Raw genomic sequence first — 14319 nt, 5'->3', positions numbered from 1 at the left:
CATGGTAGGTGGTGGTGCTTGGATTTAAAAAGGGCTAATATTCATTTGTAATTTTCTCAGTAATTTTAAAGTGCTTTGTGATTTTTGCTTTTGAAAAGAGGAAAGGAATATATCAGAGCCGTCACGAATCTTTCATACCCTGATACCCTACTCCCCCCGCAATCCACAGATCTTTTATTAAATTTCACTATGCCTCCGTAGGAAATGTGAATAGTCATTGAAACTGGTTCTATGCCAGGTCTTGAAAGCTGATACACTGAAAAGGTACCCAGCGTATGTTAAATGAACACCAAACTCCCTGGCAAGGAAAGGACTAATGTGAGACTATGACACAGTTAAATTTAGAAACGGGATTAAAAATAGTTCATGGGTTTTCATTTCAAGGTCATTCACAGACACATTTTCACAGTCCTGTGGGATTCCATTCCAGCTGGATTCCATTTCACGTGAGGGGTAGTCTTTTATTTTTCCAATCTATTAAGACTTTGAAGATATATGAGAAAGGAAACTAGTACTTATTAGGGATCTACTATAGTCCTGAGATTGTGCTAGATGCTTCTCTTTACATCGAATGATTACAATTATAATAGTAATACTAGCTGATGTTTTTGGATGCTTACTAGGGGAGAGACTGTGCTAAGTAATTTCGATTCCTAGTTATACTTTTTCTAACCAAAAGCTCATGGGTTTTACAAATGAAGAACTGATGCTTACAGATGTTTAATAACTTGTTAAAAGTGGCTACCACTTTTACTAACTGGCAGAGCAAGATTTGAACCTCAGTTTCTTTGCCTCCAAAGCCCATATTGACCAAAGAATGTCAATACAAATGCTTTGGAATCCCATTGTGCATTAATGTCTTCATTTGTGAACTGCTAATGGTAACACCTACCCAAGAAGATTGTTGTGAGAATAAAATTAATGAATGCATATAGAATTTTTATAATGATAGTGCCTGGTGTATGGTAAACATTCAAGAAACATTAGCTATTGGTATTTTTGTTTAAAGACAAAAATAATTAGTAGGTTGTTATATTTCAAAATATAGTGATCTTTTCTTTATGTTTTATCTTATTTTACTATTATAATACAAAGCATTAAACAATATGAAAATATTCTTCTTCCATTCTAACTTCCCAATACTTTAAAATAGCAAAGTTTGAAATATTTATGCAAATTGTTCTTTAATTTAATATTTATGGGATCTATGACCTGTTATGTAAAATCAGTGTGTCACAGCTAAAGTCATTTTAAAAGCAACATACACTAAAAGCTTTACTATTTGATTCTCAAACCACTATTTCATTTTCAAAATGTTCATCATCCTAGAGAAAATGATACATTGAATATAAGGCATCATGTGAAATTAACTGTGCTGTTAGTTGTTCCCACCACACAGGTAAAGTTTAGAGGTTCAGACATTGGCGGATTTTTTAAACCAACCCTAAAATTCTTTTCTCTCATATCCTTTAGGCCAGGGAAAATTGTTCCTGTATTGTAGACTTCAATCTGTTTCTCAATTTATTAGTTATACATTATCTAGCAGCAGCCATTCAAAAGACATTTTGGCAGAAAACCTGTTCTTAAAATGGCTGAGTTTTCAACACCTCAATGAAATAACTTTTAGGGCTGGGCTCTTCCTCAGTTTACAAGAGTGGTAACAGTATGCACCTGTTATTCCCTTCTCCGGACCTTTGCCTCCCAGTGGGCAGAAGGCTTGCCAAAAGCTGACCGCTCTTGCTGAAATGTTTTTGTAACTGACATCACTCAGCCTCTCAGAATAGCAGTTTTATCCAAGCTTACAATTAGTAAAAAGCTTTTGAAGTGCACTGAAACCTTAGCAAGCCATCCCAGCAGGAGCTGGCTCTTAAGAAGGCTTCTTTTACTCTGCTAGGCCAGAAAAAGTGGCCTGTTAATATCACTTTTTAGTCATGCTTGTGTTTCAAAGAGGTCAACACTTAACCGAGTTATTCAATCAATAATGTTGCCTTTAAAACAGAAAGGGTGCTGTAAGTACAGTGTGTAAATCATTAGTGCTGTTCACTAGCTATTTTTGATATCTGGCTACCTAGTGGGATTTTCTTTCTTGATTTTTTTTGCTTGGCATCCTCAGGTGAGTCCATATGACTAGTTCTGGCCAAAGGAGTCATGAACAGAAGTAGCATGCATTACTTCTAGGCCAGAGCATTTAATTGCCAGAGTGAAACCCTCATGAATTCTTTCCTGCTGCTACAATGATTGACAGCATTCCAGATAGTGGCTGTAGCATCTATCAATTTGTCTCTGAAACACAATAAAATGAAGAACTCTCAACTGATCTGCACTGGATGTACCAAGTAAGCAAAACAGTAAATGTTTGTTGTGTTAGCCACTGAGCTATTTAGGGTTATTTGTTACCACAGCATTACCAAGCCAATCCTGATGGATGCACACGACAGGAATTACAAATGAAAATTCGTGGCCATTCAGAGAGCAAACTGGAAAAGGGAAGCTGGGATTTTTAGAAAGTCATGTTTATAGCCTTTAATGGCATATTTATACTTCTTGCAATAGACCTAGGGACCTAGATTTTGTTTCATAGGGACCTAGAGCCTACGATTGGATCCGTTATTTATGAAGTCAAGACCTAATACGTGAGTTGTCATTATGAAGCAAGCACTCCTAGTGAATTTTTGCAATATCTTAAACTTTCTTTTAAAATATATATGTGGTTATATATAGTACATTTCTTTTTCTTAAAGAACTAGAGTGAATTGTCTTATAAATCATTACTTATATTCATTCAAAATAATACTTCTGCCACAACTAGAAGGACCCACAACAAAGAATATACAACTATGTACCAGGGGACTTTGGGGAGAAAAAGGAAAAAAAAAACCCCACAAAATAATACTTCTTTAGATCATTCGTTTTTCATGATAGCCTATATTGTAAAAATCTACTATAGTCTCAAAATGAAAAAATTAAACATAATAATTAGAGCCAAATTGCTCCTCATCTATAAATTATTTTCTCTCTGCCAGGGACACCAAGCTATGGTTGCTCTCCTTACTTTGATCAGAAGTACTTCTCTCCAACTTCTTCATTTTCTGTAATAACCCAATTGTGTACAATCTTCCATCTCATGTCGAAATCTTGAATGAATTGTTTTGTGTTTTTACTGTATACTACTTCCTAAGGGTGATGATTCACCTCTGTTTAGAACTCACTATGAAAAGCCCTGCTTAAAAAATGTTTCTCAATTTTATTTTCTCAAGGTCTTCTTCCAACATTGAAGCTAGTAGAAAAGTCACAGTTAAGCCTACCAACACCTCCCTTATTTGAATGTATTTCAATCTCATTTTCTCTTTATTTTAGGTTTTCCAGGCCTAAAGGAACCAAAAATTTTAGTCCATTCTATTATGGCATCACTCTTAATCTGCATTCTTTTCATTGTCCACCTTAGGTACTTCTCCATCATTGTGCTACCACACACTTAAAAAGTAAACAATGACCAAGTTTCAGAAACTGTAGCTTATAAAGATGCATGGTCATGTTATGTTCAGAATAGAACCTAAGATGACTAATTCTAGAACAACTTGTGATGAATAATTGTATAGTTTTATAAGCCCTATTGATTTAGGCAGTATTTTCATAATAATCTAAACTAATACTTTCCCTCAAAAAATATTTTTAAAGAATTTAACTGTCCTTTCTCATCCATGCCATAACATGCTATTTTTGTCTTCAAAATGGTTATAAAATCAAATTTCTTGTATTAATGGGTTTCAAAAATTACTATAACTCAAAGCAAGGCAAATACTGTAAAATAAACCATCTTCTGGTTGTTAAGAAATGAGATCACTCCATCTTGGATGACTCAACATAAGATGTGTGAAATTAATTTATTGAACAACTGAAGGTTGAAGTAAGGTTCTGAAATTTAGTTCTTTTGTAGAAGGGTAGACAGTGATTTCCTTCAGAGTATGTGTCTGACTCTGATTAAAATTCTTCTGTTATGCTGCACAGATGAAAGAACAAACTATTTTTGTTTTAAATTGATAGCACTGGATTCTGAAACTGAGCCCAGAAGATTGGATGCAGATTTCAAAGGACAGTACACATCCATGCACTCATGAAAGCCCTTAAAACTCCACACCACAAGGTCAGATGAAAATACCAATGCTATTTGCTGTTCATTGTTGTGTGATGAAACAGATTGGCAGTAGCTAATAATATTTCTACAATTTATACCTATGCAAATTTAAAGCCTATATTAATTAAACACAAAAGCTATGTTGAAACATCAACTCATTTCTACTTTTGCCTGCTGATTTAAATTTGAAAAAATCTATCCACCTCTATTATTTTTTAGCATACTTTAAATAATCTGTGTGTATAAGAAATGATACTTAATGTACACTCAGTTATCACCAGTCTAGAATTTTGGAAAGTTGAAACAACATACAGTCCAAAATTATATAAAGTAGGGCCTTTATCACATGAGTCAGATGAATTTTATTTTATTTACATAGCATATGCCAAATGTAACAAAAGGAAGTAACTCAGAAAAATCCAAGGTAATCAACCAAGTATTACAACATCACCATTGATAATCTACAAAATAGAGAATCTATGTACAAATAGTCATGAGTAATAACTTTAATCCACTTATTTTGAAACAATTTTGAGGCAGTTTACAATAAAAGCATAGGTACAGGAAATATGAAACCATTAGTCCAAAATTAAAATATAAAACTCAAATTGTAAAAGGCAAGGCTTGGGGGAAATTAAACAGAAAAACTTCCATTAAATAACTTGCACTTAATTCCTTATCTGAATAAAAAGCCTTGGCTATCAATCAAAAGATTGACAAATAAATGAATATTTATATGCTTTAAGTTGAAAGAATATGTTTGTTTATGTGTATGTAATCTTTCGTAATTTCGATATTTTCCAGAAATTTCAGTTAACTAACCGATTGGATCCCAATTGTGTAAAGATAAGAGGGTATCAAGTGAGTTAAGAAATGATGATGGAGGAAAACAGCAGCAGTTGGGCATAAAATTTAGTTCCAAGCCGAAGTGGATTTGCCCTGCAGCTAATAAAGCTTAAGCTTTAAGGTTATGAACTGGGATGAGGCTCTCCCACAGTCCTGAACCTAATTTTCTATTCATAATTTTGAATTCTTTTTTCTTAAACAAGGGTCCCCAAGTTATATAGACCTGAGGTCCCATAAAGCTTGGATTGGTTCCTACCTCCAACTTTCTCGGTGGTCAAGGAAAGATGTAGTTGATTACACAATGCTCAGTGTTTAATAATAGTTAAAAATTGCCAGTTTACCAAGAATAATAAACATTTTCCAGTTGGTATGCTCATAGAGAAGTTTACTATTAAATGCTTCATGTGAGGACATTGAAAAATATAATTATAATCTGTTGGCAAGGATGTCTCAATATGGCAATATATCACAGAAAAATGCAACATTATTCTACCCATGGTATTTCTTTACATAAGCAGCAAAAGCATGTTATTAAAGCATATTTCACATACTGGTCTTTGTTCAGGATGGCACAAAGGGGCCCTGGAGAAAAGTTTGGTATGAAAGTTTGTTATGGGGTGAGGGGTGGAGAAGAATAATAGCAAACTCAAGGGGGAGGAGAGAGAATGAAATAGAAAGAGATGAGCTAAAAGAACAAGCACATTGTGTCCAGAAAGGATATTATCCAGACACAGTAGAGTGGAAAGATGAATCATCTTGTGGAACTGCAAGATTCAACAACTCATGTAGAATTTTCCATTACTATCATGCATAAAATGAGAGCAATAAAATTAAAGCATTATTAGTAATGAGAAAACTGGATTTTCAATGCAACTAACTGACAAGATGATATAAAGGTAATTGGTCATGAGAATGTTTAGCAGTAGTAATGGATTGTCTATTTTAAAAATTGCCCTACCATAATTAAATTACAAAAAGTCACTGTTTCATTGCAGCACATTCCTGTATACCATAATAGTGAAAAAAAATAACTATTTCGAGCACAGTATGGATATTATTTTCCAACAATAAGTATTCAAATCAAGATTTGTTCATTGTTATATTACTGGCACATTGAGCACGCCTGACTTAGATTCTCAGTAAATACTTTTTAGCAAATTAAAAATTCGCACAAAGCATTCATGACACTCTAGAAATTTAAAATATTATAATTTTGTTATGAAGGGCATAATGTGAGTAATAAATAAATATAATTACTGTACACTGTAATTATAAAAAAGGACTCAATGTGCAACAAATTACATATACATAATAAAAATCACAACTCTACATTATAAATGTAATATATCAGAAACTATTAGCTGATCATTGTAAACATAAATTACACAATGCAAACAATTGCTTAGAGACTGCTGGAGTGGAAGGCGATTTCAATTGTTTATATCACTTTAAAAAACTATCCAGGGAAGTTTATAACTTGCCTTCATTTTCTCATATAGCAAGTAGAAATATTTAGAATTAGTCACTAGACCCTAGAAAAGCACTAAAATTGGGGACAAGTTTTATAGAATTAACAACTGAGGTATCCAATATTTAAGAGCTTCATCAAAGGCTTTAGTTGAGAGATTCTGGAGAAGTCTTTCTTAATGATGTTAACTTTGTGTTTCTTTGTACCTCTATACTCCCAAAGAATAGCCTTGAAGGGTAAAAGAACTCAAAAAAGAACTAAGAGTACTCCTTCAGAAGTGTGTGTAGAAAGCAGAAATACAATGGCACAGTCATACTCTTCTGTCCTGGCAATAATTGGGGTTATGTGATTATAATATTATTTTCTTTACTTAAGCATCCCTGACAGAGTCAGTTTCTTACCCTCTATTCTCTACTTGAGTCCTTGTCTAGTGCCAGCACCTTGGGACTGTGCCTTAGACATTATGGAATAAATTAGAAGTAGGGTAATTTAAATTGTCTTGAATAATCGGTGGACAAATTCAGAGATTTTTAGTTAGGATAATTATTTCCTATTTAAGTTTTGATGCAGTAAAGATTCACTATTCCATCCACCTTTTCTTCCTTCAGGCTGGAGACAATCTCTAGGCAATACATTGAGAAAGAGAAAAAAGAACGTATACTTTCTAATTTGTATATCCCTTTTACTAATTAAAACAATTAATATAGCAATACGTGTGTTTGATAAAAACACAGTAATAAATTACCACCTGAGTCAGCCATTAGAACTTTTGAATTTAGTTACCTCATTACTGAATTTACAGTTTGCTAAAATGACTCATATGTGCACACCAGTTAATTTACTATACTTTTCTAATTTTGAGTTATGAGGTACGATATAATCTTTGTTACATAAGTGGAACATGTCTATTCCTGCCTATCCAATAATTAAAACTTTGGAACACATTTTATGATGGGAATTTGTATCCTATTATTTTAAGAAAAATTATAGATGTTTGGGAACAAGAATGTGCACTAACAAGAGGACTTGCTATATTTGACATAAAATGTTTCTGATTTAAAAGAGGTAGAATTGCATTATTTTGTATATTACCGGCACAGAATTGTTGAAACTTAAAGGGCAAGATCAGGCTCTCAAAGAGAATTATCGGCTAAAGTAAAGGAAAGTTCTGATTGGGTACAAGAAAAAGGCATAAAAACAAAAGAGCAAGTAGAGATAGGGCAGGAAGCACACACATTAGAAATAATCTAGGGGCTAAAAGTAGGTACTTGCACGAAGCAAATACAGAATTAATCAAAAGCCTGACATCTAATTACAGGAAAGTCCTGGGCTAAGAAATGTAGAGGGCTAAGAAAAATAAGAAAATTAACATTTAATCTGAAAGGGTTAAACCTGGCCGTGATTATCTTAGAAATTGAAATGGGAATGCTCCTTCCGGGCTGTAATGAACCGGCCTTAGAGTTCGAAGCCGTTCAGAACCGAGGACAGAGGCAATTCAATACAGCCGCATAGATTTTCTCATCCCACTTGTCTGAGATTCATATATAATCATAGAGCTGGAAAGAACTTTAGAAATCATCCATCCCAACTCCTTTACGTTACAGATAAGAGAACTGAGGCACAGGGTTATTACCAACTTCTCCAGTCACCCTGTTAATAAGGGGTGAGGTTCAGTTTAGACTCTAAGTCTGCTTATACCTAGCACAGTGTTCTCTAGGACCTGCAAATTTATTGTCACGTGCACAGAAGATTTTGAGTGGTTGTTTTCATATTAACAAGGTAATTTATATTTGACTTTTGTGTATGTATTTGTTGGTCTGTGTGTGTGTCTGTATGTGTGTGTGTGTGTAGGTTAATAGTCTAGATGAACAGAAGGAACTTTTTCTAAATAGCACAAGTGACCAGATTGTTTCAGACCAAATGTGCCCTTCCTAATTTTGGTGTGTTTATTTGGCAATGGTCATAAGAAAGCTGCCAAAGTTCAAAATATCTTCTTAGATCTTTCTTTCCTTTGTTTAGCAATATTTTAAATAGTTACTTGTTACTTTAATCTTTTTATTCTGCAGTTTTCTTGTCTCATAGCTGAGAACTCTTCTATACCATTTTTTTGGGTGGTCTTTGTTTTTGTATTGTTAATTTTAAAATAGACATACTTTTGCTAAATTGGCTCATTTTTTCTTCTTTTTATTTGAAGCTTTGGTCAAAGAGAATTAGAATTTACGAAATTAAACTATTGTTGAGATTTCGTGAGAAAGGATCAATCAGGGAAAAGTTGTATTATTGTTACAGAACATTTTGTCTACGTTTAGGCAGAGATATCAAGAGGAACTAAAGTAAAGATTAAGTGCAAGTAATAGCATAAGATTCAGAGGCTTATTTTATTATCTATACAGTCACTCAAATAGTAAGCTAAATTAGAAACGGAAACATGAATCCTAATTTGGAAACAATGTATTTAAAAAAACCCAAACAACTTTGTCCTGCCTAGGGAATGTTAGAACTTCTTGATACAGTAGAAATATTATGCGCTCTGGAGTCTGAATACAAATGTTGGCTTGACTCATTCTACACGATGTTGGAAAAATTTCTTAGCCTCTTGCAGTCCCAGTTTCTCTCTTTGAAAAATAAGAATATGCTTTTGTCCATACATGTAGACATATCAGACCTCCTTGATGGGGACCCCTAAATAGCTGAAATGATAAGTTTCTGTCCTTGCCTCCATACCTCCTCCTAGCACCAGCTATCAACGCCCAATCCGATCCTTTAAGGCCTTTGGCCTTGGTCCCACTTGCCATGAACTCTGGTGCAAGGCTCCAGAGATCTTATAAAGATACAGGGTCCAGAGTTCCCTATCACCAATCGGCCCAGCTTGAGCTGTGCTGATAGACTCCAAGAACCAAGTGACTAACTCTTATTTTAGACATAGGGTTCCCTAGAAAGAAATCTGATAGAATCTTAGGGGTTTTCGATCTAATCTTGGACTAAATGCTGGCCAAAAACTTCTGCCTGTTTCTGTGGATCTCTAAATTTTTTATCCTTCAACTCCTTCTGCCTTATTCTTCTTTGATGTGGGTTTTTGGAAAGAAGTTAGCTGTTGAAATATACCTGGCTACTGACAAAGAAGCTTTCCTTCATTTTGCACTGGGTACCATTTCTATTTTGTACTAAGCTATTTCCACAGCTCCGGCTTCCACAATTTAACCTAATCTACAGTAAAGGGGCACCACAGAGAAATCACACTCAGTTCACAGACGCATTTTTCCATAGATTATAATAAGTAAACATTAAAATTTTTAAAACTCCTACCTTTATCTTAATGAAAAGGATCTGGGAAAAATCAAGCAAACAACTTTAATAAGAAGGAGATAAGAGAATTTATTTTTGGATTTTGGTATGTTCCCTTTTTTGTTTTGCTCAGATTTTAGCAGGACTGATTGACCATCCACACCCGGGTAAGTTTGTCTATTTGTGAGAGAGTATTCTTCACAAGTGGGTGCGGTTATATAAAGAGATGAGACGTGAAGTCACACTTCAATTTTGAAGTCTAAATGTTAATTTACATTATATTTTATAACTTGCTCAGGGAGAATTTATGTGTGCAAAGTGCAATGGAGCTTGGTTCTCTGATGTCAAAAAACTTTCAATTTTCGCTTTCTTGTGAAATGCACACGTGGAACATATTTTCCTTTATTCATTCCACCAGTAGTCTGTGATGAAAGATACATATTTTGACAAAGGAACAAATTACTTTCTGGAGTCTTATTTAGAAGCTATTTCTTGAATTTTATAGTTGCCTTTACACTTAAGAAAAACATACAGTTCTGCCACAATACTCATACACATATACAATAAATCCAAGGAAAATTATGAAAAAAATCTACCAATAGAGTTTGAAAATAAAGCAAGATGAAGCTATTTAAAAACTGTCTACACTAACAAAGAAAAAGGAAAAGTTATAATATTTAATTTTTGCGCCTATGCAACTTGCTCACATATCCATTAGTATCTTGAGACAATTTCGTACAAAAACTTTTGTGATTTCCTTTGCTTGAAGACTACATACCTACATATGCTCATCAAAATTTCCCTGTAGGTCTCAGTTCTCTTCTGGAACTTCACAGCTGTAATTGTTGAAAAAGGATTTTTTCTTATTTTCAGCAAAAGTCTGCTTCCAAGAACCTTTACCTATTGGTACTCCTGAAAGTCCCTATGCTCTGGGAGTTAGTAAGACTGGGACATATTACATCATCTCTGACAATATATGCAACGTACCTGAAAGTTTTGAGCCTCAATTTTCTCATTTGTAAAATGGGAATAGAAGTATATGTAGTGTGCCTGAGTGTGGAATATAGTAAGAATTTTCTCCATGTCAGGTCACTCCGTCCGCTCCTTTTTTCCCCTTCCTCAAGAAGTATCTGGTATCATTGAAGAGGCAACACAGAAACTGTTGTAAAAATTAATGAACAATAAGACAGTGTGTAATTAAGCATTAGATTTCTATTGTATCTAAATATACATGCTGATTTGTGGTACATTTTATAGTATCTAAGTTGTGAATTTAATTTAGAATGCAATAGTTTTCAAAAATATTGTAATAATTTTCCCTTACAATACTTGCATGTCATTCTGTTTTCTCTTTCCCTGTTTATGGCCATCTCTGTTAACTACTTCCACACTCTCTTCCCCACTCCCAATCAGTTACTAAATCCTGTTGATTCTATTCTAGTGTTCTTGCACATTTGACCCCATATTTTCTTTTCCACTTCCTGTTCTCGTCCAGGCCCTCACTAACTCTTGCCTGGGGTATAGCATTCCACCCACTCCTGGTCTATTTGGCATGAGCTATATCCCTCTTCAATTCATTCTATAGACTCCAGCTGGTTTAATCTGTCTAAGCAGAGCTCTGATCAAAAAATTGCCTTGCTCAAATACTCTCAATAATTTCATATTTCTTGGAAAATGAAGTCCAAGCACCTTTGCTTAAAAATTAATATTGTCTATGACCAAGCTTCACCCTGACTTACTCCTGTCTTCCTCCTCACTACCCTGCTTAACAAACCCTAAGGCCCTGCCAAATTTAATATTTGCTGCTTTCCTTCTGTGCTTTGCAACTGTTGTCTTTGAGCAATGCTTAAATTTAGTCTCGAATTATCCCTCCCTCTTTCTAGAAGTTTTACCATCTTTAAATACTTACATTGGATACTACCTATACCTCTCTCTTATTTGTGCTCCTGTGGCTCTTTGTGGCCATTTTCAATCACTCATGATCTTTTGTCCTGTTTACATAAACGCGTTTAATCTCCCCACCTGTACTATAAACTAAGTGAAAGCTGTCTTTATATCTGGCACCTTAGCTAGCAGAGTTTTAAACATGTAGATACGAAATATTCTTCTGAAGATTCAAGAGCTTCACTGTGAGTTGGAACAGCAGAGTTTGTTTCACAAAGGAGGACGGTCTTTGAGTTTGGGCAGAAGAGAATTTAAGGAAAGATTTTCATGACAGATGTTTGTATGATAGGAGGCAATCACCCTGAGTTAAGATTTGTGTCGGGACTACAGTCAGAAATAAGTTCAAGTAATTATGAACGAGTCTCATTGTAGCGATCTTGAGAAACAGAAGAGTTTAAAAAGGATTGGAATGGGAAAATAGAAAGAACATTACATCAGAGTCAGGAGACTAGTCACAGTTTCGCTTCTGACAGGTAATGAGACTTCAATAACAATTTTATGGGCCTCAGTTGCTATTGTGTGAAATTAGCATATAAGATTCAACAGTTTCTAGTCTCTTCTGGCTTAAAAATTCTACACCTATAAAGAAATAATGGGCTACTCTATGTTTTTGAGCAATTAGTGGCATATAAAAGCTGTGCTTAAGGAAGATAGGAAAAAAGATCAAAGAGGATAAAAAACCTTTATAAATATAAAATTTTAGCTGCTTTATTATTTTATATAAGTAAAAATAGTTACTAATTTATGTAGAGATCTATAGTTGTATAAATAAAGTGTTACAAGATAGTGTGTGTATATCCCCCTTTTTGTGAGTTTACCATTTGCTATTTGAATATTAAAAATTCTTAATATAGAGCCATAATAGTCTGGAGGGGTCACAACTGTTATGCAGACCCACACTCAAATCATCCCAGATACGTGAGGTTCTGTCTTTGATTTGAAATACCTCCAGGCAGACAGCACAGTCTTTTCCCAGCTCAAATAGATCCAATTACCTCTAAAGACTCTCTTACAGTATCTTGAGTGTCTGTGATCCAGGTGCTTGTGCTGAAGCCTAAAATAAATTTTTACATCATTTTGTGAAAACCCCTGGACAAAATGAATAAAAATTGTTGAGATCTTTTCCCACAAAACTATTTTTTCATTTGAATATTTATTGAGCACCTACTGCGTGAAAGAGAATGTGCTGGGCTCCACAGAGAAGACAACGCTGAGTAAGACAGCCTTTGATCTCAGGGAGCTGACTCTTTGCTAAGATTACAAACATGCAAAGTAGGCTGAGCTTCTGAAGGGCAGACACGGCAGATATTCAATAAATGACAATTGATAAGCCAAATAACGCAGAAGTTAGACTGTGAGCCATACCACTAGAGAGATACAAAAAGCAATGGGAACTGAATGTATAAGGATTATCAGAAAAAGTTTGTCAGGGAAGTTTTATTTGGGCCTTGAAGTTAGTTCTTAATGGGTGTAAACGTTGAAAGGTTATAGACAACAGGAGAGAAAGAGCCCAGAAAAAATGAAAAAGGTAGGATAGCTTAGAGTAAATTTTGGAAACAAGGAATGGCCTAATTTGTCTGTAGAATAGGGGAGTAAATGAAGAATGAATTCAAAAAGGTAGGTGACTAAAAAGTTCTTCATTTTGTAGGTAACTTGGGAGTCATCAAATAAGTCAGGAAGTCCTGCCTAAGATCTTCGCTTTCTCTTTTAGCCACAATTTAATATGATTTGGGATGATCCTTAAATAGCCCCTTCAATGCTTAGAAATTCATGCACTGAAAACACAAACCAAAAATAGAAACAAAGAATCATGTAGCAGCCTTTTCATTTCTCACTACTCTGGGCAGCAATGTCAAGAATCAAATGGATTGTTTATGAGAGTTCTCATTCCGCCCTCGAAGCGGGTGTTCAGGGGAGTAGCTGCACACGGTCGTGGTTATGGACTTCACATCGCAGCGTGTTTGAGATTCTACTGACATTAGATTTACTATCATTTAAAAAAAGCGATCCTATGTAGCATCCTTTTACAACAGAACATCATAGAAATCATATTAGGAAAATATTTTGCCCTGACACATAAAAGAAATGATAGATTTCTGTTCCTGACTGCTTCTTGCTCTAAAGTTATGCTGGAAAAAATGTTATTTCCAATTATCAAAGTAGGAAAGGTACATTTTTCAAACAAAGTCATCATTAAATAATTTAATTTTTGAAACGATGTTGGATATTGTCATATAGATTTGGTTCTGGGAGATATCATCTCACTGCACTCCTATGTTAACAACCCAGTTACATGTTGAACGTGTGTTTAACCTAAACTCTTACTATAAACTGACATAAATTCTGGCTAAATTTTCAACTTTAAATTCTTATTACAAGTGGATCATTTTACCTTACTGATCAAGAGTTTTTTCCTCAAGCTGTGTAAATATATTTATGAAACTTAAAGTAAGGAATGTTTATTATAAAATATTATGTGAATATTATGGAATATTATTGTTCCTAATTCTTCATTATACACTCAAATCCTTTTTCAAGTAAATTTTTATTATCTCCTACTAGGGTAGGTGGAAAATATTTTCCTGTCACATCAATGTTGGGCTTAGCCGTGTGACCTGCTTTAGTCAATGGAATGTGAGCA

General features: G+C 34.4%; 1 long non-coding RNA gene across 2 annotated transcripts in view; it reads left to right on the top strand.

Moving 5' to 3' along the window:
- The first annotated feature begins 387 nt into the window (after window positions 1–387).
- LOC103558773 (uncharacterized) overlaps window positions 388–14319 on the top strand; it is a 122182-nt gene continuing 108250 nt past the window's right edge. The window contains exons 1-3 of one of the 2 annotated variants that reach the window (XR_011533964.1): window positions 388–446; window positions 2114–2336; window positions 4045–4144. This is a non-coding gene — a long non-coding RNA (uncharacterized lncRNA). Of the gene's footprint in view, window positions 454–2113; window positions 2337–4044; window positions 4145–14319 lie in introns of both variants that reach the window. The other variant, XR_011533965.1, reaches the window with a different exon arrangement.

This window comes from Equus przewalskii, chromosome 27 (genome assembly GCF_037783145.1).
Source record: "Equus przewalskii isolate Varuska chromosome 27, EquPr2, whole genome shotgun sequence".
Classification (NCBI taxonomy): Eukaryota; Metazoa; Chordata; class Mammalia; order Perissodactyla; family Equidae; genus Equus; species Equus przewalskii.
Note: the sequence above shows the minus strand (reverse complement) of the source record. Positions and strands in the feature narration are given on the sequence as shown.